The sequence below is a fragment of the Periplaneta americana genome, chromosome 17 (genome assembly GCF_040183065.1).
Source record: "Periplaneta americana isolate PAMFEO1 chromosome 17, P.americana_PAMFEO1_priV1, whole genome shotgun sequence".
NCBI classification, from domain to species: Eukaryota; Metazoa; Arthropoda; class Insecta; order Blattodea; family Blattidae; genus Periplaneta; species Periplaneta americana.
In genome coordinates this window covers 79,605,863-79,628,721 of record NC_091133.1, presented here as the reverse complement: position 1 = coordinate 79,628,721, position 22,859 = coordinate 79,605,863, and the positions used below count along the sequence as shown (strand labels likewise).

At 34.6% G+C, this 22,859-nt stretch overlaps 1 protein-coding gene and 1 non-coding gene across 2 annotated transcripts in view; one reads left to right on the top strand and one right to left on the bottom strand.

Annotated features, from left to right (window-relative positions):
• LOC138692672 (zwei Ig domain protein zig-8-like) overlaps nt 1–22,859 on the bottom strand; it is a 459,104-nt gene that overhangs the window by 260,671 nt on the left and 175,574 nt on the right. The gene's annotated exons all lie outside the window — the stretch shown is intronic.
• TRNAY-GUA (transfer RNA tyrosine (anticodon GUA)) lies at nt 17,345–17,417 on the top strand. The gene has a single exon. It is a non-coding gene; the product is annotated as a tRNA-Tyr (tRNA).

Sequence of the window (22,859 nt, the reverse complement as noted above, 5' to 3'; positions counted from 1 at the left end):
GGGACTCGAACCCACATCCAAGCGCTAATAACATTTCGATTTCAAAAGAATTCTTTCTGAGTTTCCCATTTGCCTTCATTCTACATTTAGTTGAATATTTGTAGGGTGTGACAGACAGATAATAAAGCTCGTGAATATAATGGGAAATGCAAATTTTAAAAATGCATTTAATTTTTAAACTATTTTTCTTATGCTTCGAAATAAACTCTACAAAATTCTGAATTAATTTTTGATTAGAGAATGCGAATCGTTCACTAATTTCCGTATTAATTAAAAATAAAATAAATGTCAAACACTTGCCAGTGATTATGAATTTAGGTTTAAATATATGATAATTATTGTGTAGACCTCACTTTTTGGTCACAGCATCTGATATTTTTATCACCCTATATTATGGGCTTAATTTTTTTGGCACATCCTGCTTTAAGTAAAGTTGATGCATTGTAATTGATTTGGGAATTATTTATACAGCCACAATTTGCTGCTGAGAGGAAACAAACTTTTTTTTTAAATATTTAATATGTATATATATTTTAATTAAAATTATTTTCTACACCAAAAAAAAAAAGTTATCATTGAAGAGACGACATGCGAAACAACGTAAGCGCATCAACTGAAATTTTAGACTTTTTTTTTTTGTGTTTCACTAATGTTATTTATAAGGTTAGTTAATTATTATCGACGCGATGACGAGAAGTGGTAATAAAAGTGTAGTTTTGTGTTATTTCAACTACGATAATATAGTTCTCAGTGAGAAGAGTAAAACGATGCCAGTCAATCTAGCATTGCAAGGAACAATAGTCGGAAAAATGTTTCTTTCCACTATTACACTTTTACTACGTCATACTACTTTTGACCGATACAGCGGCACGGAATGAAGTATTTAACCATCATGTCTGCTTATCCTTCAATTTTTATCACATCCCCAGCATTTCTTTGTTTTTTATCACCTCCGTAGCATTCGTTTCTTTGTTTGCCAACATTGTATCTTTTCAAGTGATTCATTTTTATTTCATGATCCTTAATTTAAATTTTTATATCATTTATTTTGTTTATATTGTGGCACCCGTCTAGAACGTTCTGGTCGCGTCTGGTTTCGCGCGCATCCAGCGAGATGGAAAGCGCGGGGAAACGGAAACACGAACCCTTGACGCTAGCCGCGGTGCGGAGTGAGGGGGAAGAAAAAGCGACTGTGATTGGGCGGAAATAAGGAAGCATCTGGAGACCGATTGTTGTGGAGGTCCAGAACCTTCGCGACGCTGAACATTCTAGATGTTCGTGGTAAATAAATAACACCGTGAGTTGCCGACGAAAGTCAGTCGTGAGCGAGTTAGTCTTCAGCCAGCCTTCAAGTCTTGTCTTGGACAGCGGCGACGTAACCGGAGGATCTGAGTTCGACGTGCAGTGAACTTGAACAGTGAGCTAGAAGAACTAGCCAAGGCAAGCGAATTGTGAACTGAGAACTGACAGTTTTGTTCTGCACTTAGTGCTTTGTGAACATTAATTGAAATTAGGAGGACATTGTTGTTCTTCTCAATAATACACGTGTATTGTCACTGTCGTCGTGTGGAGTGCAATAACGACTATTGTGTTGCTGTGTTGAGTGGAGTACCCATTGTTGTAGAGTGAATTATTAAGGAATAAAAGTCACATTGTTGACAGGTGTGGTGGTAAAAAGTGAGAATAAAATGTTATAATATTATTTGGTTATGTTATAGCTTCTGCTGTATGAGTTTATGGATAATCACATATCAGAGATTGTTTAATATTATATATATACAGTATAATTGAAGTGGAATGCAACTGTTTTAATAAAAATTAAACTGAATCAACAAAGCCTTCTTGATTAATCGTCCATAGAGTTCAATGAAGATCGTACAGTTGGCACAAATAGTAACAAGAGAACAGCTCATATTAACACACTACTACCATCTAGCGAAATATTTGTAGGCTAATCATGGGTTGCAATAATAATACTTTTTCGAGATAGTTTAGTATTTTAATAAGTCAATATTATATTGTATTAAGAGTACTTCATTTTTTCTAATTCGTATATACTTTCTTCTAATCATATAATGGTCAATTAAATTCCACTCGAGTTTTGATTTTCTCTAGATATATAAAAACCTCTAGTGAGATTATTGTTGATAAAAATATTCCCTTCCAAATGCAAGGTCTGATATGTTTGGGCTTTCAGTCCAAAATTCCCTGCTTCAATTTTAATTGTAGTTAATGTGATTTACCTTTGAAAATTTACCAAATGTTGTAGGTGGATTTTCCATAAAGATGGACTTCTATAACACATCATATACGTGGAAATCGGTTAGTTTTTAAGGCCAGAGGAATGCGATGGATAGGGAAAATGTATTCGTCGTGTAACTATGCATTCCCAGAAGTATCGACAACTTCTGACATAACAGTGCACTCTGTGACGAAAGCCTGACAACTTCTGACATAACAGTGCACTCTGTGATGAAAGCCTGACAACTTCTGACATAACTGTGCACTCGGTGGCGAAAGCCAGCTGAAAAATGTTTCAAACTGTGGCCATTTGCACGTACAGAAATATAAAGCTCCACATTAAAACATTTTTTCTGTTTTGAGAACCGTAATTTCAACATCAAACCTAGCACGTATTATATAATAAATATAGATATCCAGAGAAATAAATAAATAATATAAAGGTAGACAGATGGGCAGGGAGGTGAATAGATAGGTGGATAGGCAGGTCCTTCAATGTTAGGTAAACATTTGCGGTAGATATATTCCAGAAATAATTACAGACCACCTCTGTGGTGTAGGGGTCAGCATGCTGGTCTCTTACGCAGAGGGCCCGGGTTCCGTAATTTCAACATCAAGCCTAGCACATATTCTATAATAAATATAAATATTCAGGAAAACAAATAAATAAATAATAGAAAGGTAGGCAGGCAGGTGAATGGATAGGTGGATAGGTAGGTGCTTCAATGTTAGGTGAACATTTGCAGTAGACCTATTCCAGAAATAATTACAGACCATCTCTGTGGTGTAGGGGCCAGCATGCTGGTCTCTTATGCAGAGGGCACGGGTTAGATTCCCGGTCGGCTTGAATTTCCTGGTTAAGGTTTTCAGGGTTTTCCCTCGGGACACAACATCCCTGAATATCACCGGCCTCATTCATCACCGAAATCATATTCATAACAAATCAGTAATACATATACAGTCGCAGTCTAGTTCACAACAATAGAACCAGTCTCAACAATAGTACACAGGCCTTCTGATTTCACCCAAAAATTAACTCCGTGATATGACCAAAGATGTTAAAGCGAGCATAAATAACAGCTCTGTTTTGGACATACTTGTTTTATTATTATTATTATTATTATTATTATTATTATTATTATTATTATTGCGATCACAAGCATTAAATTTGTTGTTTCTGTCCGTTACTACTGATACAATTTATGCTACTACCACAACGACCACAACCACCACTGCTGCAAATTTTGCAATGTTGTGGCATGTTGAAAAATTCTGCCATTAAGTGACAAGGGACTGTACGTGTACACATTACAAGTAAATACTGTTTCGTTGAATATGAATCCACACAATCGCCACACCCACTAGGATTGATTGCTCCCCACATTTCATTGCTTCATTGGCATACCGCGTATATTTAGACATAATGTATGGCTGCTGTGATTGATATCCCAGTCTAACTTATTTTTCAGGCCGTAACAAAATTGACGTGAGATATTTCATATTGCATCGGATGTGAAGGTTGCTGTGGATGGGTAGCACACTCAACTGTACAGTAAGATACAACCATTGTATGTAGAAAATATGAACGTTGCCTCTCCGTTAAAAAAAAAAAAACGACGTAATATTTCCGTTTATTAGAAGATCTTCAATAACATGACGCTTCTTGTGAAAAGGAGGCCCGATGAATGGGAGTGTAGGGTAATGTTCCGTAATTCCGTGACATATTTAATAAAGTCTATATTTATGCAAAAATTGTAATAAAAATTTTAAAATAACACCTAAATGACGTTATTTGGATCTTTAGCTACAGTTTTTACAACATTCAGTGTCAACAGTTTCACATGTTTAGTATATAAATATAATTCTTCATTGTTATACAGTGGCTTCTAAATCCGTGACAGGGATCTGAATTCCGTGAGAGTGGTTTCCTAATTCCGAGAGTGATATCTTAATTCCGTGATACTGAAATAATCTTCATTAACTGCTCAGAAAACAAACGTGTATTTGGAAAAACACATTAAAGTCATGGTATATTGTTTTAATATGGATTAAGCAAGAAATTACAATATAGAAAAAGGATCTGAGTGACAAATTTCATAGAAAATACTTGTGTAACTGCAGGAATGCATATTATATATTAATATATTATAAACAAAATAAACTGAAAGTTAAATTCAATAAAAATTAAATTTCAATAAATTGAATTATAGCACAATTATTTCTCATTATTTATTTTCCTAACAACAGCAGTAATTAAGTTAAATATGTGACCTATTATTTTATTATAATTATAATTGACGTTTTCTATAACGTATTTCTATTATTATTTCCACGAACTATTTTCTTTCATAGACACTAATTTTCACAATTTAGCATTGGCATCATTGGTATCATTAGTCGAGTTAACCAGGATGGAGAAATATGAAAATAAATCCGAAAATTGGAAAGCTCCTGTAGCATTGTTATTGTCTCACAATGTTTAAATAATCATACACATTGATTCCACTGACTTTAATCTACAGTAATATATCATTTTATAATGTTATATTAATTCTTACCTCAAATATAAAATGTTTCTTCAGGAGCGGTCACAAGAGAAAGAAAAACTTACTGGTCAACCACCTTTCACTGAACAAAAGCTTCTGCAGTCGATTGCTTCTATTCAAAAGGCGGGTAGTCAATAGAATTGAAAAGAAGACATCTCCTGGAATGTGTTAGGCATTTAAAAAACTTAAATGTCAGAGACCACAACTCTATGGCATTCAATTGAAATTTTATCACGGTATTAGGGGTATCACGGAATTAGGCACCTTTACCTTACAATGCGACTGTGTGATAGTCTTACTCCGAATATATGGATTTTCATTAAAATTTTTTATCGTTTATTACACTGGTTTACAAGAAAAAAAAAACATTTTTGTCTCCTACTGAGGAAATTTCAAGCGTTCTATACTGAAATTGATGCGCTGATTCCAGATCTCTAATCAGATTTTATCATAGCACGTTAGGTGTTTTAGTTATGGGACTGTAATATTGATTGTAAATCTTACTATTCAGTACATACCTGTACCGTAAATTCAGACATTTAAATAGAGCTTAGTTTTTCCTTGTAAATTGTTATATTATATTATTTTAATATATTTATTGGAATGTATACATTTACAATATGAGTAAGCACTAAAAATTCTGTTAAGAGTGCTTGAGACCTTTGTTTTCCCGCATATGTTGGCATGTGGTTAATCTCTGTAGGAACCTGTAGAAATCACCCATCATGTTCGGACCGTATTGATCCTGGTACCTATATTCCATCGTTGATATGTCCTGATGGAACCTCTAACCATATTCGTCACTTACAGCACCGAGATTTGTTGGAAAAAAGTCAAGGTGTGGATGAAGAAAGTGCATTTTTAAAGACATGCGGCAACCTAAATTCTGAAATGTTCTAAGAATGTTATATACTAGCTCAGCATAATTATCAGCTCTATAATTTCCTAAAATCCTAGTTAACACTAGTACAAATGTGTCCCAAGCTTCGAGTTCAAGAGCACTCAGTTTTGAACTGAGAATAGTGTTATATGTTATACATCATAATTAAAAATGTTATTATTTTTAAATTGTGACATGATAGAAAAAACGGACATCAGATCTGTAATCAGCACACACAAATTATGGTTGTTACACTGTTTTTGTTCAGTAGTAAAATCACAGTAAAATAAATAGAATGGATCTATATGTATTAAAATGTAAAAATTAAAAAAAATAATTTCATTTACTTTAAAATTGTGAAGTGATAGAAAAAATGGACTTCATCAGTAATCAGCACACAAAAATTAGGGTTGGTACACTTGTTTTCATTGAGTAGCAAAATCACTGTAGACTAGTGTTATCCTTCTAATATTTTTAGATAACATCTTTAACTTTGAAATTACCCTGTATTCACTAGTTGGCAGGAATAATTGGTTTTGTAGCAACACGTAGTAGGACCACCACTTAAGCCACACAGGATTTAAATAAGGAAAAAAAAAACAATTTAATTATTTATTTATTTAATCTGGCAGAGCTATGACCAGTAAGCCTCCTCTTCCTCCCAGCCAAACTCTAAATTGACATGCTCTCGATTTGGAAGTCTGATTGGTACTATTGTAATATTTATTCTACTAGGCCTATCAAGTAAATTGTATTATATTGAATTATACTTTATTGTGCTACAACCGTTGAGATATTAACGACCACCACTTAGCGCCGTAGTCTAAGGCCGGGTGCACACAGGATCAGATGCGACGCGACATTTGGTCTGATGGTACTTGTCTCCCATTCATTTCTTATTATGTGGTGCACACAGAATCAGACGCTGCGCGACGGTCGCATGCAGGCACTAGGAGACACGGAGAGACAACATCGAATGACTGCTTGCAGTTCGTCGCGAGGAGAGTGATAGGTGCAGTGTGCTGCGCATGCGTTAGTAGTGGCTATGATTGCATGCTTTCACTATCTACAAAATAAATACTATTGTTGTTAAATGTCGTTCGGCGCTATGTTGTTACACTAGAAGTAATAGTAATATGCGTTACAAGAGCGGTATGTTGATGTTTTCAATTTCCGAGAACATGAAAACAAACATACCGCTCCTGTATCGTACATTATTTTGTACGAAGATCGTTTATTGCATACCTGAAAGAGGAATTTCTAATTAGTTGCAATGATATCTCCATCTTGGTTTCTGTTCAATGACGGCAATTTTGGAAAACAAAAATATCTCTTCAACATTATTGCTATAAAATGTTTTCTTTGTTTACTATATTGCAGCAGGCCGTGATATACGTCTGTCTTCTTTTCCCCCAGTCTATAAATGCGAACTTAAAACAAACGGTAAGGTTATGTAATGATTTATTTTTCATTTTAATATTTTAACAATATTATTTATATAACATATTGCAGTAATAACATCGGCATCTGGAATGTTGTTGATTTTTTCACGGCTTCCTTAATGTTACTTGCATCACGAATGCAATAACTTTAGTGGAGTAGTAGAGTTTACTTAATTTTTGCTAATATTTAAAAACAATAATTAACAGTGCAATTTAGGTGAAATTGCAGTGGTAAGTTTCCAATTTATAATTATTACTATGTTGAACGTCTTTAAAAATAATATGTTAAAAGCCTAAAGCAGTAAAATGAATATGACGCTTAAGCGCTAAAAATAGGGAAATTGTTATGTGTGTTACGTTGGGAATACTGAATGTGGTATTTCACACTTACCGCGTATTGGTTTTGTGCGGAAACCAAGCAAATACGCACGATCTCGCACAAAATATATGATGATCTGTATTTAAAATTTTTAAGCTACATCCTCAATTAATATTTTGCTAATATTCAAACAATATTCCTCTTTATCGAACAATAATTTCATTACACTATCACATAAACTAATTTATTATTCTAAATCATATAGTAGTTTAACATACTGCGAGTCCTTCTGTGAAGTAACGGTTAACCCTTAAATTGGCAATGTATCCTATAGGATACAACAAGTTAATAGGCTGTATACTATAATTTTAATAGAACAATAGAAAAAAATTGGTATGAAAATTAAAATTTCACAATACTATAATATTGCACAACATATAAAATATGGACATTGCTATAGTTGTTTTCTTTACAGTCCGACACGGTTTAATAAATGAGAAATTAAGTTTTGCCACTTTAAGGATAATGTCATATTACAATTACTTACGCTTGTGGAGTGTCGCCTTCTTGGGTCTATGATCTTCCATGGTGCAGATTCCCTGTTTCTCCAGATATTCCTCTATCTTCAGGTTATCCGTGCTCTCAACTACCACAGAACGCCAGAGTTTCTGGAACTCATCGTCCACAGGCAGAGCTGCTGTCTTGTTTGTGAAGAACACAAATTCTTCTTGTCAATCGTTCGCGAGATATATAACGATCTCATTCTGCAGAGCCTTGAGGGTTTTATTAAAATGTGGCAAAGATTCGTGAACGTTTTCCAACAGAATTCCTTCAAGACTCTTCAAGTTGCGTCAACAAACGCAGTTGATTCCGGTATTAGGCCAATATTTTGAATTTTAAAAATAAAATATTTCCTCCAAAGCCAGTGTTTGAGGAAATGTCCCCATAACACTGGCAGCATTCCCACGCTGGATAAGGGTTAACAATTTTGACTGTCACATGAGTGGTTCCACATTCGAATCCTGGTTGGGACAAGTTAACCTGATTCAGTTTTTTCAAGGTTTTCTCCAGCGAGTAGGGTTTCTCTGTGCGCCGGCGTTTAGTTCCACTTTCAAGCGCTAGAGGTTAGTGTAATCGAGCACACGCAAAGATAATAATTGAGAATAGAATTGAGACACATGATCCAAACATCTTCTACCTTATTTCATAATCCAGTACCGCTTTGTTTCAAATAAATTCAAGTTAACAGATTTTCGTTATTTCTCAGTGACGACCTAGTTGTGATAATAATTTTTTTTATATTTTATATATAATGCATTATGTTACAGAATAATATAATACATTATAAAATTATGTATCAAATTCATTTAATATTTTTATACAATATAATATAGGTATATGGTTTTACTTCTCATAGGAGTTTTGTTTTTCCATTATCAAATAATTACATATTTTAATTGTTGGGATCAACGTCTCAACTGTTATTATAAAGGAACTCTAAGAGACTAGACGTTACAGTTAATGACGGATTTATTATTTCATCGGTCCAATTTATTTTGAGTACATAATGTATCTAGATGTATTAGTTGTATGTGTTATATTTCCTCTGTGTCGACTGCTAGCTGGTGTGATGTCAGTGCCAACTCATGGGAGAAAGCAGAATCTCACGCTCAAACTGGTTTGAAGGTCATTGAAATCAGTCCTGCTACATCAAAGGTACCGACGCGAAGTGTCAATACTGTATAATTATCTCTACGCTGTTTTCCTCTCAACCATGAAGAGCAAATACTGGGTAACTTTCGGCGCTGAACCAAGATTTGCTCAGACGCTAGATAACCATCACAGTTGATAAAGCATTTTAAAATAAACAAATTATAGAGCATACTGCGCAACTAAGGAAATCTTGTTTGTTAGTAATAAGTTAGTATACCGATCCTTAAATTTTTAAATGTTGATCTACTTTGTATTGTGTTGTATTTTGTGGCGGCAAGGATCAGATATCGCGCCGCGCGGAAGTCCATTTCTGATTCCCTTTGGAAGCTGTTATACTGGAGCGCGGAGTTAATGTTCCGTGATCTTGGATTAGATCCCTAATGTTGACAGTAATAATTCTCGTGGTGTACGGAATCGGAAGTTAATGCTTTATCTCGGTAATTCAAGATTTTTCCATCAACTGTGAAGATTATATTCCACCGACAGTTCGTTTCACTTACCATACACCTAGTTCCGTACTATTTCACATAGAAAATATGATAAACAGGGAGGAGTAAAATTTATGTTTTATGAAATGTAAATGATCAGAAAAATAGAGATACTGCTTTATGTGCTTTATAGCCACAACTATGGACAGATTTCCATATCGCGGGAAGCAAATATTGTGGGACCAGTCAGAATAGCGCATTATATTGTATCCATTATCAGGTGAATTTTCTTCAGCTTCCTCCAAGTGAAGGCTGCCTAGAAGATAAAGCTTACCATAAAATTGTTGTTTAAAAAACGGTAGGTAAACAATTATAATTGGAAAAAAGAAAACATTGGGGAAGGAAAAGAAAAAGAAATAACACAATTATAAATAAATGAAAGCGACTAAACAAAACATAATTAATTCCAGAAGAAACATGAAATTTCCTAGTATCTATTTGCTATCGGGTGACCACAGTCGTCTATTTAGCACTAGTTGCAGGACCCAACTTAAGTGAGCAGATCGCCATAGGAAAGAGATCAATCTATTTAAGTGTAGAAACGGTTTATTAGGATTTTTATAGGTTCCTTCACTGCAGACAGAGATACTTCAGTGACAGGAGTTTGTCCTAGACAAACTGCATGCAAAAATGCGCGAATCTTTTTGTGATGGTTCCTCTAGCCCCAGTCAGTAATCCAGTAACTTCGATCGACGTTAGATTATATTTTTCCTTATCCTAGTGGGGTCGTTATATGTCGCATTTTTCCTGATGTACCTCAGTAGGTTGATTTTCGTACATTTCCATCCTTACAGTTGGATCAATTATGAATCCGCTTGTTGATCTTGTCGGGGTAGCGATGTTGTCAATGCGCCTTGTAGATCCATTTGTGGACAAACCATGGACCTCCTCTTCTACTTGGTAATTTTTTCCTCGTAGGGCCGATGCTAGAAGGGATCGAATCTTGTGGTGACGACTATTCCTCAGTAGTTCTCCATGAGGACAGGCTCCCAGAATATGAGCAAGTGTTTCTTTCTCTCTCCGACAATGTCCATTCTGAGACCTACCTGGTAGAGCACGTACTGGGCATACATTTGCAGTCATCTTAATAGCGTCCTTCCAGTCGCTGCTAGTCAATCCATTCGGTTTACATAGCCATTTATTACCAGGCGTGTATTTGTATAGAATGACACCCTTTCCTTTCTGAAGCAACGTAGGCTACACCAGGAGTCAAATTCTTTGTCTCGTAGGAGTTTTCGTAAAGATGGTACGTTTATCTGCTCAGAGGAATCAATATTTGCAAATCCAAGTTCATCCAGACTTGCTTGTATTTCATTGGTCAAATCACGTTTCCTTTAGAGAACTGTCTGTATTTGTCTTTGTGGTATCTGAGAACAGAAAATCCATCAAACATTTCTTCAAATTTCAGCTATTCTTCGAAAGCTATAGCACTGTTGCATTGCATATTATCGGCTCATCTGTAGAAATGATTAATTTCTGGTCCTTTTGAAAACATTAATGTATTTTAGGCGTGTGCGTAACGAAAAACCTGTGACAGATTCGCTCGCTGATAGGCCTCAATTTTGCACAACAAAGGATTAGAAGATATAATGTGAATAACTGAGAAACATACGTGTCTCATGTGAAATCAAACATGTGGCCAAGTAAGGCTGGTTCACAGTAAACCGGGAACATAAACTACAACGAGAACGAGAACGGGAATAATATTAAAATAAATGTATATACATGTGAGCATTCACAAAAGTTAATTGTGAATGCTTAATTTAAATAGATTTATTTTAACAATTTTTCCGTTTTCGTTCTCGTTGTCGTTTCCGTTTCCGGTTTATTGCGAACCAGTCTGTACTCGTACTTGATGCTGTAGATTTATGGGTACACAATAAATATTGGATAAAGATGGTTATGATGATATTAATACTGTAATATAATAATAATAATAATGATAATAATAATAATAATAATAACAATAATAATAATAATAATAATAATAATAATAATGCCACGACATACACAAGTATTCGAGTTGCATTTAAAATCTATGTTAGCCACCGACATAGCTGAGACGGCTAAGGCGCTTGCCTGCCGATTCGGAGTTGCACCGGGCGTGGGTTCGATTCCCTGGTTGGATTGATTACCTGGTTGGGTTTTTTCCGAGGTTTTCCCCAACCGTAAGCCGATTGTCAGGTAGTCTATGGCGAATCCTCGGTCTCATCTTACCAAATACCATCTCGCTATCACCAATCCCGTCAATGCTAAATAATCTAGTGGTTAATAATCGAATAAAAAGGTTCATGTTTTGCTGTTAGATGTGGTGTCAAAGTTAGATCTGAATCGGTTATTACCTAGGTCGCGGTAGTTGTCTATAGTAATTATTGTCTATAGTTATAGGCCTGGAGGAAGCGGGTTCGAATCCTTCAGAATGGAACTGAAGCTCGGTTAGATTTTTGGCACGTAAAAGAAGTCTTCCTTTTCCTGAATGAGAGATCTACATGAAAAATTTTGCGACTAGTTTCTTTTCACGTTGAAAGCATTAGGTAGAAAATGTGTGCATATGGGTGGTAAATTGTTTTTTGTGTGTATGTTCATGTGTGTGCGTATGTGATTTTTTTCTCTATTGGCAATCCATACCATATTCCTAAGTCGAAAATAAGAAGAGTACAATTTTCTTGATTAAGTCGGACAAATTCTGTGTAACTTCATATTTAATCAAATTTTAAAGTAATAAATTTATCGTGTTGAAGTAATGAGTATTTCATGGAATACAAAAGTTTAATTTTTTTAAGTGTAACTTAAACACACATGCAGGAGTCTATTTTTGTATGTAAGCAAAAGGAATTGGTGTAAAGTTTTCATTGGAAATAGATTCAATTTCTTACTAAGAAGCAACCGAGAGCACTCTCATCAGAGGGAAGCAAAATTTGCTGCCAGATCTCTACCTCCATTTGCACATTAATGGGATGAAACTTTATCATTGGAACTTAGTTCAACATTCAATTTAATACACTCAACAGTGTAGCACACTCCTTCCCTAGCTTTCTCAGCAGGACTATGAGTATATATCCCTAATATATATTCCGAAATTTACTTACTTATCACCGTGCCAATTTACGAATACATTTCATTAAGTTGTAGCTATTTCAAAGTTTTTGAGAATCTTTTGGAAGTCTTTCCATACACGGCTAGTTTCAATTATTATCTTCTCTTGTAATTTGTGATAGAATTTTCTTTTAAGACTTGGGATTACATAAAGATCTACTTTCGAACTGTTTGTATGTCTTAGATTAGAAACTTTTAGTACAGTTGCACCACTCTCTGGCCCGAAATAATTGTAATCGGGGCCTGTTCGGATTATGGTGGGGAAAGGAATTCAAGCAGGGAAACCACGCCTTACCCTTCCCAGCCCTTCACTGTCCACCGCTTTGTTCAGTTTAGAGATCTAATTCGTTCACTAGTGATAGTAAGTTGTATTGAATATTGTACATTCTGAATTGTTTAATACTGTAGCATTAAACTGATTCAGTTACAGTTTCCTCCTCCTTCTTTTCTTTTTTATGTTCGGACTATCCGGAATTTCGGACTAGCGAGTTTCGGGCAAGAGGAGTTCTACTTTACTTTCAATTAGTTTATTTCGTCTCTATTTGGTGGTGTTAGACAAAGTTAAAAGAACTGAATTATTAATTTTAAGCGATAATTTAGATTTCAGAATTTTCCATATTGGTGTCTCTCAAAGAGATTTTAAATACAGAATTCATTGAAACTACGTTATGAAGTTCTTAGTTTAAGCCTAGATCGTATATACCCAGATAGCTCGGCCTTATAGGCTTTGGCGGTAACAACTTTTGTCACGTTTACTATGTTGCCATCTAGTTGTTACATAAGGAGTCAAGTCGTAATTCCCATTTGAATTGTCTTAGCGACTGTACTGCCATCTCATGTTCGTTTACGGTGGACGGGTGGCGATCCTGGCGGTTGTTCTCTTCAAAGTGCTGCCGATTTTAAGATAAGGATGAGCTATCTGTTACACATATGATCTAGGGTTTAAGGTTGCATTTGATGTAAGTCTGGAATAATAACACAAATAATTACATCATTATGGTAAAAATTAATTGAATTATATTTGATTTATAATAATATTGTACGTAATACTACTTTGTGATGTCGAATCACTTTGATCCATGAAGAAACGTTAATACGTTAATATATTAATTTTTTATTTAAAATATCATGCAAGATACTCGAATTAGGATAAAGTCGTAAATAAATTATTAAAGCAAACGTTTAAGAAGTTAAAAATGATTCCTGATCATCGCTATGAAGTAGTGGTTAGTTTGTCTTGACTACGAATCTAGCGAGCGTGGGTTCACATCCTGGTTGGGACGGATTGTATTGCTGGTGTTTTTCTGGAGCATTTTCAGCTTTGGATTACATCGGACACATTTCGCCACCATTATCATCAACTTCGTGATGTCAAATAACAATGATCCAGGCAGAAACGTTAATACGTTAATATATTCATTTTTTATTTAAAATATCATGCAAGATACTCGAGTTTGGACAAAGTAAATAAATTATTACAGCAAACATTTAAGAAGTTAGAGATGATTCCTGATCATCGCTGTGAAGTAGTGGTCAGTTTGTCTTGGCTACGAATCTAGTGAACCTGGGTTCACATCCTGGTTGGGACGAATTATATTTTGGTGTTCTTTCCGGAGCATTTTCAGCTTTGGATCATCGGACACATTTCGCCACCATTATCATAAACTTCACGTATCATCATTCAATAGTTTCAGTCAACAAAATATGCTGCAGGATGTAGTGCCGTTGACTTTGTTATTGCTGACAACTTTCTGAAATGTTGAAAGATTCTCGTGGAGACGTCGGCCTGGGTATCATAGTCGGTATACCGCTGGATTTCTATGCTCAAGATTGCGGGTTCGATCCTGGCCCAGGTCGATAACATTTAAGTGTGTTTCAATGCTACAGGCTCATGTCAGGAGATTTACTGGCGTGTAAAAGAACTCCTGCGGGACAAAATTCCGGCACACCGGCGATGCTCATATAAACTCTGCAGGTGCGAGCGTTGTTAAATAAACCATAGTTTAATTTTTATTTCTCGGGGGGACGGAGAGGCGTTAAAGGATTTTCTTCTAAGTGCGCTTAGCTCTGACCTAATCAAGTCCTTGAAAACGGTCAACAGTTTGTTTGAATATAATATGATACAAATTAATAGGCCTAACTTTTCTGCCGATTTAACAAAACGACGCCATTCTTTCATATGAAAAATTTATTTCTTACTGGTTTGAAATATTTTGGTGCAAAATCTAATTTTCAATATGCTCTTTCTTTAGTATAATCAATAATCTATCGCCTTCCATATATTTTCCTATCTATAATTTTTCTATGTAGTTTCAATAGAAGTGAATTATAATCTGTTATGCAACTGTTTTAGTTAGAACGTTAGTCCTATACAAAATCGATACTTCAGGTAATTGTCACCAATATATTTTGTGGATACGCTCGTGTATTATCGAAAATTTTAATCTAACCGAGCGGCAACTAGGAGTTGGGGGAAACGCTGGAACACATCCACGCTCGATTTGGCACTTAATGTTCTGTTAAGAAGCGTTATTTGGTTGTTAACAGCGTTGAAAAATATTCACAATAAATCCTCTTGAAAATTTCATGAATTCTGATGTACTTAGCCTCCTAAAAATTTGTATTTATCCGGTATTCGCTTTACCACCGTTTCTTTTCATAGCAATTCATTTTTTATTAACGTGTTAATCAATAACGTAAGATCAGCGATGGCCTAGGAATAGTACATTATGCAACGAGCCTATAATGATAGTAATTAAGAATCGAGTATGAATATTTATGAAACGAGCTCAAGCGAGTTTCATAATTTTCATACGAGCTTCTTAATTACCATTATAGGCAAGTTTCATACGACTTTTTATGCTCGACCATATTTTTAACTTGAAATTACCGGTATTCAGATGTAGGCCTATACATTTTATTTGTAACTGACAAGATCGGAAGTGACCTTGTTCTAGGTCGTGAATTGTGAGATGTGCGCAGACGCGAAAGTATTGATTTTTTCCGAGGAACAATAATGTCATTGACCTTGACGTAGTCCCGTTAAACTTGATAATATTATAACCTTGATTATTGAATTCGACATTGAAAAACGAGATGACAAATTGAATTTATTTGAATATTATTTACAATTAACGCTAATTATTATAGTAACAGAACATAACCTTCTGCGACAGTATTGGATTTCCAGCCTCCGTGACTTTTCGCTAATTCTCTTTCTATTGCATATCCGAGAATAATCGATACTTGCGGTTTTATAACGGTACAAAGCTAACTTGTCATTAGCTTAAAACATGTAAGCTGAGTTATCATTGGCTGAAGACCTTTACTTTAATGAGTAGGTGTACTTTAATGACATGCATTAAAGGACTGCTACCAGATGTATAATTAGTACATTTCGGCATGGTCGAGCATAAAAGAAAATAAGCTTCGTGCTGACTACAAAATGTGGTTCCACATTCTCGCTAGTTATGTAGCCTATAGAAACCAAAATAAAAGCGGGGGAAAGTACTCGTCTACATACGAATGTGATACACGCAAAGGTTACGTCTCAGCGTTGATGTTGTTTGTAAGCAAGGATAATATCGTCGTTGTTCCTGCAATAACGCCCATGTGCAAAATATAAAATTTTTCAGTATAAAAAAACACATTTATACATCCTTACAGTATATAGATGACTGTCAATTCTTACATCTTCGTAAAAAAGAAATATAATTACATATAGGAGATTTTATTATTTGCTGTATCACTATTTAAGTTATTTAATAGAGCAAAAACAAGAAAATCGATAAATATGACACATAGGAGTTATTGCAGGAACGACGACGATACATTGAAATTCGTCTAGGGTATGAGTGTTTTTAGTTAGTTATAAGTAAGTGCGAGTACTGTGTTGTTCAAATTGGGTGCGGTAATTCGTGCGAAATATTATTATTGGAGATCCTGAAGTTCACGGTTGGTGGCACATGTCTAAGCCTCCCTTTTCTTTTTCTCTCATCTGTTTACCCCCTTCCCTTTGTTTCGTCTCTCTCTCTCTATCAGTAATAATTTTATTTTGTGTACAACATAACATATGTATTATAGATTATTATAGATTTATTAATTTGTCCAACAGAATAATATCTATAATATTGACAATTAATATTTGAGGAGAAAAATTCGCTCCGGCGCCGGGGATCGAACACGGATCCTTGGTTTTACGTACCAAGAGCTCTGACTACTGAGCTACGCCGAATCCAATCCACAGCACCGGACCGAACCCTCTTCCTTCAAACTTTCCCTTTGTGGCTTGACTCCAAGTTAGCCATATATGTTGACGTATATGTCCAATGTCAACTGCCATTATATTAGGAGCGCAATCAGTTGAGTGACTTGTTTGGCCGGGATTCCGCAGTTAAGTGCACAGTAATCTGTACAGACATATGCAATGCTAGCTATGAGAATATTATACTGTGCACTTAACTGCGGAATCCCGACCAAAAAGTCACTCAACTGAGTGCGCTCCTAATATAATGGCAGTTGACATTGGACATATACGTCAACATATATGCCTAACTTCGAGTCAGGCCACAAAGGGAAACATTGAAGGAGGAGGGTTCGGTCCGGTGCTGTGGATTGGATTCGGCGTAGCTCAGTGGTCAGAGCGCTTGGTATGTAAAACCAAGGACCCGGGTTCGATCCCCGGCGCCGGAGCGAATTTTTCTCCTCAAATATTAAATACCATATGTAATTGGAGGATCTGCTCTGTTGTAGCACATAACTAAATAAAATAGATAAATAAATAAGAAAATAAATAAATAAATAAATAAATAAACCTCTGTGTTATTCTATGAATGTACTAATCAATGAATAAATAAATAAATAAATGCTATATTACGCAGATATCTTTAAAGCACAGAAACACATATAACAAATTTATTGCTGTTCATACTAACTGTAATACTTGGTAAACAGTGAAAAAGAAATGCATTTGCATGATTATATAAAGGGTTAAGAGCCATAGTGGGCCAAGCGCCATTTATTAAAAAAAGGGAAAGCAAGGGTTAAAGTTAAGTGAATACCATAGTTTAATGAAGATTGACATACAATTTAGTTTTAATGTGTATACTTTATATTACTTGCTATATGTTTCCTTAGAATTATGGTAATAACTTCATTTTAATCCTTGTTTTCTATGGTTTATGAAATGGCGCTTCGCCCACTATGGTTCTAAACCCTTCATATAAGGAAACTTCTAGGAGATAATCCTTTACGAGAGAATATCTACTTTAAATTATTTTCAAAAGTGACTGATGCAATTGATTGAAAGGATGATGGGGGCGGGGATAACGCTCAGGTGATGAAAATCCTCTTTGGCAAACACTTTATCCAACTCTCTATCGAGGATTATCGTTATTAGGAATTCCTACATGGTAGAGTTTACACTGATTATTTTAAAGCGCATTTAAACCACATGTTTGAATTCTCGGGATATGTAATGTGGTATGAAGGAGAGCCTGTTGGGTTATTTCTTGGGAAGACTACACAAAACAAAAGGAAGGCGTCACGGGAAATTGCCAATGTCACATTCCATTTCCTTCCCGGAATGAGAATCGAAGGTCTAGGAGCTCGCGCTCCTCTCTGCTCTGGAGTGCATCCAAGTCGACGTAATCTCACCCTTCCCACCCCCAACCTCCATACGAAGTTGGTAGTTGCCTCGTTACCCCCTGACTTACATATTACTTACTTAAACACGGACATTTCCACACTTGGCTGATTCTCTTCTGATGAGAACATTGTCGTACACGTCAAGAATGCTTATTCCAACGCAATAAAAGCTCAGACATTCTAACCTTCACCCCTTCAGAATGGGAGGAAAATTATACGGAAGTTAAGTTCAGTCTTTCTATGTCTAAACTACGTTCTTACCATTTTCTAGAAGTTCAGAAGTCGGTGTAACTTGCTAACCAATGATCAAAACTTTATTACTCCATTTGTATTTTAGTTCATTCGTAGATTCATCCCTAAATTAATTAATCAATTCTGTCCTTAATTAATTAGCTCATTAATTCTTTCGATCAATTAATCGTTGGTATGTTATTTCACTTCATTTTTCTCATAATTTTAAAATTGCTTTACTGCTAATTAGTATTTTATTTTGATAATCATTAAAATGTTTAATTTCTTCTTTCTTTTATTTATTGAAAAGTTATCTTATTAATAAGTCGTTAATTGATGTGTTTACCCATTCGTTCATTAATTCATTCAACCATTAATTTGTACATTGATTCATTGATTCAATAATGTATTCGTCTGTTCATTCAATCATATTTCGTTTATTAAATTATTTCTCTCTCAAGTAACTTAATTCTTCAATAAATTCCTCTTTAATTTATCTCTTCGACAGCTTATACCCTACATTTAATATTTTCTAATGTTAATAAAAAAAAAGTTCAGACAAGTTTGGGGGGGGCACTGCCCCCCATGTCTCCCATAACTCCGTCTATGTTCAAAAGTTTTCGATGAGCTATGAAAACAGCTCTATACTTTATTTCTATGTACAAACACATAGTAAAAACTAAATAGACCAAAAAAACTAAATATTTTCTTTCTCTAGCATTATGATATGATAGAATATTCAAAACAAAATCCCTGTTTTAACCACAAATCCATAGTTGTGATAGGTGATCGAAAACTTTTGATCGGTAGTGCAGATGTCTTCATATTCCAAGTCGCGGCAGTATTGCACTTGAGTTAAGATGAGCGCCAAATCTCCTTCTTGTGGATTCAACTGCTGATGTACGATGTCGGTGTTTTTCTGTATTTAAACCCCATTGAATGGAATGTTTTTTCGTCACGGTAGTTCCCTGATAGGAGAACTCATATTCAGTACTAGCAGTTTTACTCAAAGAATTTTGTCTCCAGTTCTCTACCAGGTAAAATAATAATAATAATAATAATAATAATAATAATAATAATAATAATAATAATAATAATAATAAATTTAGCTTCCCTTATGAAAAGGTTGCCAGATTTGACAAATCGTATTACATATAATTTGGAAACACACCTAAAAGGTAAAATGATACACATACTTATACGAATATATAACACAGGAGACCCACAAATTCACTTCTTTTCTAGAGAAAGTCGTGCTAAGCTTTTATACCCCTAAAAATCCGTTGTCTTTGACCCGTTAAACGTCGAATTGAATTGCAAGCGTGATCACCAGTAGGTCACCGAGAATTAAGGCTGGTTCACAATAAACCGGGAACGAGAACCAGAATGAAAACGAGAAGCAGAGAACGTGAATATGAAAATTTTTGATTCACAATAAACTGAGAACGTAGACGACTATGCATATCGATATGCATGTCAATAACGATATGTAAAGTCGATATTACGCATTCTGATGTTATTTGTGTATAATTGACCAATGGCGTTCTCTCATGAGTACAAGGCAGCCATCATAAACACAGGTTAACCAACTTCGAAATTTCAACTGAAACATTTCACTAGGTACGGTGCTATAAATATGCCCATGCATCTTTATTATCACAACCCATTTTAAGTCTACCATAACGTAAAATAATTAGAGAAGAAACATTTGTAATAGAACAAAAATTAACACAATAGTAACTATTGAATTGAAGCATGGATATGTAGTGTGTAATACAACCAATACAGTAATAAAATATGATTCACTTACGATCGGTGTTCAAAGATGCAGCTATTGAAAGCCACATATTCTCCTTCATTTTCTCATCTTTATACGAGGCGCGTCGCTTATCATAAACGTGAGGATTTTCCTCAACACTCAATATTAGACTCTCATCAAATAAAACTTGCTCCATGATGCACAGCACAGAACAAAATAATGCATAGGTTATGTCACGGTCTTCTTGCTACAAAATATATGACGACAAAACAGCTTTTAGATGGAAATAGAATGAATCTAGTGGGCTGTGATCGGAAACATGAACGCCAAAGTTGAAACTTGGCCAACTCTCCGTTCCCGATCATGGGCTCCAGAAAGCTTTTCGTTAATTGTGAATGCTCACATTTAAATGTACAAATTTTAACAATTTTACCGTTTTCGTTTTCATTACGATTCTCGTTTCCGGTTTATTGTGAACCAGCCTTTATAGGTGGAGAGACGTTGAACGGGTTTAAATCAGAGAATCTAAGAATAAATCAATTGTCCATGAAAGTCTGTTTTTGAAAACGATTTAGGTACCTTCATTCGAATGAATAAATATGTATGAACGGCATATTTAATTTCATATTTGCACACTGCGCAGAATATCTTAAAGAGATCTGTGACAGTGAGATGAGATGGATAGAAAGGTATCTGAAAATGTGACAGGTATTTTTCGACGTGTTTTTTTACTCAATCGGAAATTAAAATGTATTTAGTGCACGTCTATCTAAGTTAGTTGTCCTTCGTGAATCTTAAAATCATAGAATATCACTTTCAAATTCTTAATTAACATTCTCTTTCCCATACTGACGAAATGATAAATTGTAGACATAATCATAGTGTTAAATGTAAGTTATAAATTGAAAAAGTTCTCACTTAATTGTGACTTGTATTAGCAGGGCTGAATTGATTGATGTGAAAGAAATTTCAATGTTCCTTCGGAGCGGACCTGGTCTCTTGAGAAATAAGTATAAGAGTAATGCATAGTTCGAGTGGAAATTTCTTTCAGATTTACTGTTTTCGTAAAGTAGAAATGTTAATAGAAAACCAGTATTACTGGTTAACTCATTACAACTCATTAGCAGGAATATAATTGTTATGTTCTCCGTAACCTATCAAATAATTTCAATTGCTTGCTATCCATCAATTAGATCATAACATGTATACAGTATAGGAGAAACTCAAAATATTCCGAAAAATATATAGGCTATTCTTAAGTTGGTAAGTATACAAAATAAATTTGTTTGCGAAATGAATCCTATAATTGAATAAATAATGTATGGGTTTCTTAATAAAACTAAACAGTATATAAATGCCTATCAGATTATGGACATAACGAAATTAGGAATATATAGAAATGTTGATATTGCTATACGTAAGCCTATCTGTGTGGTCCAGAATGAAGTATGTCAAATGATCTCTGAAATTTTGTAATTCATATTAATTCACATGAGAACAATAACAGTAGAGTTACAAGAAATATAATATAATATATAATATAATATAATATAATATAATATAATATAATATAATATAATATAATATATAATATAATATAATATAATATAATATAATATAATATAATATAATATGTAAAGTAATGTAATGTAATGTAATATAATGTAATATATAATAAATATATTTGGGGTTTGCAACTGGTGTGTCGCGCAGCTACATGTAGCATGTCGCGAAATTTTGGAATTGAAATATATATATATATATATATATATATATATATATATATATATATATATATATATTGCATCCTGATAGTCTCTTTACAACGCATTTTTTTTTATTTGCAACGAAGTCTTTGATATAGTACATTTTATTTTGAGACAGACTTTACTAAAGAAACGTGAACATCTGCAACAATGCTCAGTTGAGTTTCCCAATCATAAGGCCACATATAGAGAAACTCTGTGCAACCCACCAAGGGCAGACTTCACATTAATTTAAATAGGCGAGTTTTCAAAAACAGTAATAAAACTCTTTATCGGACATCCAGCATAGATAGGTTGGGATTTTTGACACTTATCTTTGTTTTTTTCTAATACCATTCAAGTTTCCGCTTGTTTTTTTTTTTAGAATTCTATCTACAACACTGGATGTTCGACACTACATAGAAGTTATCGTTTTTTTTCTGGCGGAACGCGCTGAAACGGCACCTTTTTGTTGCATTTTTCATCGTGGAACCGAAATATGTGTAAATATCTATGTTTTAATATAAATCTTCTTTTAATTCCGCTTAGATCTTAAAAGTATCAATTGGACGAGAAGTAGGTTAAAAATGACAAAATTTCCGTGCAGTGAACAGTAATCTCTTTTAATCCTAAAATTAGAGCAGAAGTTTAATATTTTGCACACAGTTCAGGACTAATTTTGATAATTTTGACACCCCATCTCTCCGTCCGCTATAAAGTATTCTGCACAGATTTCAACCACTTTTTTTTGTA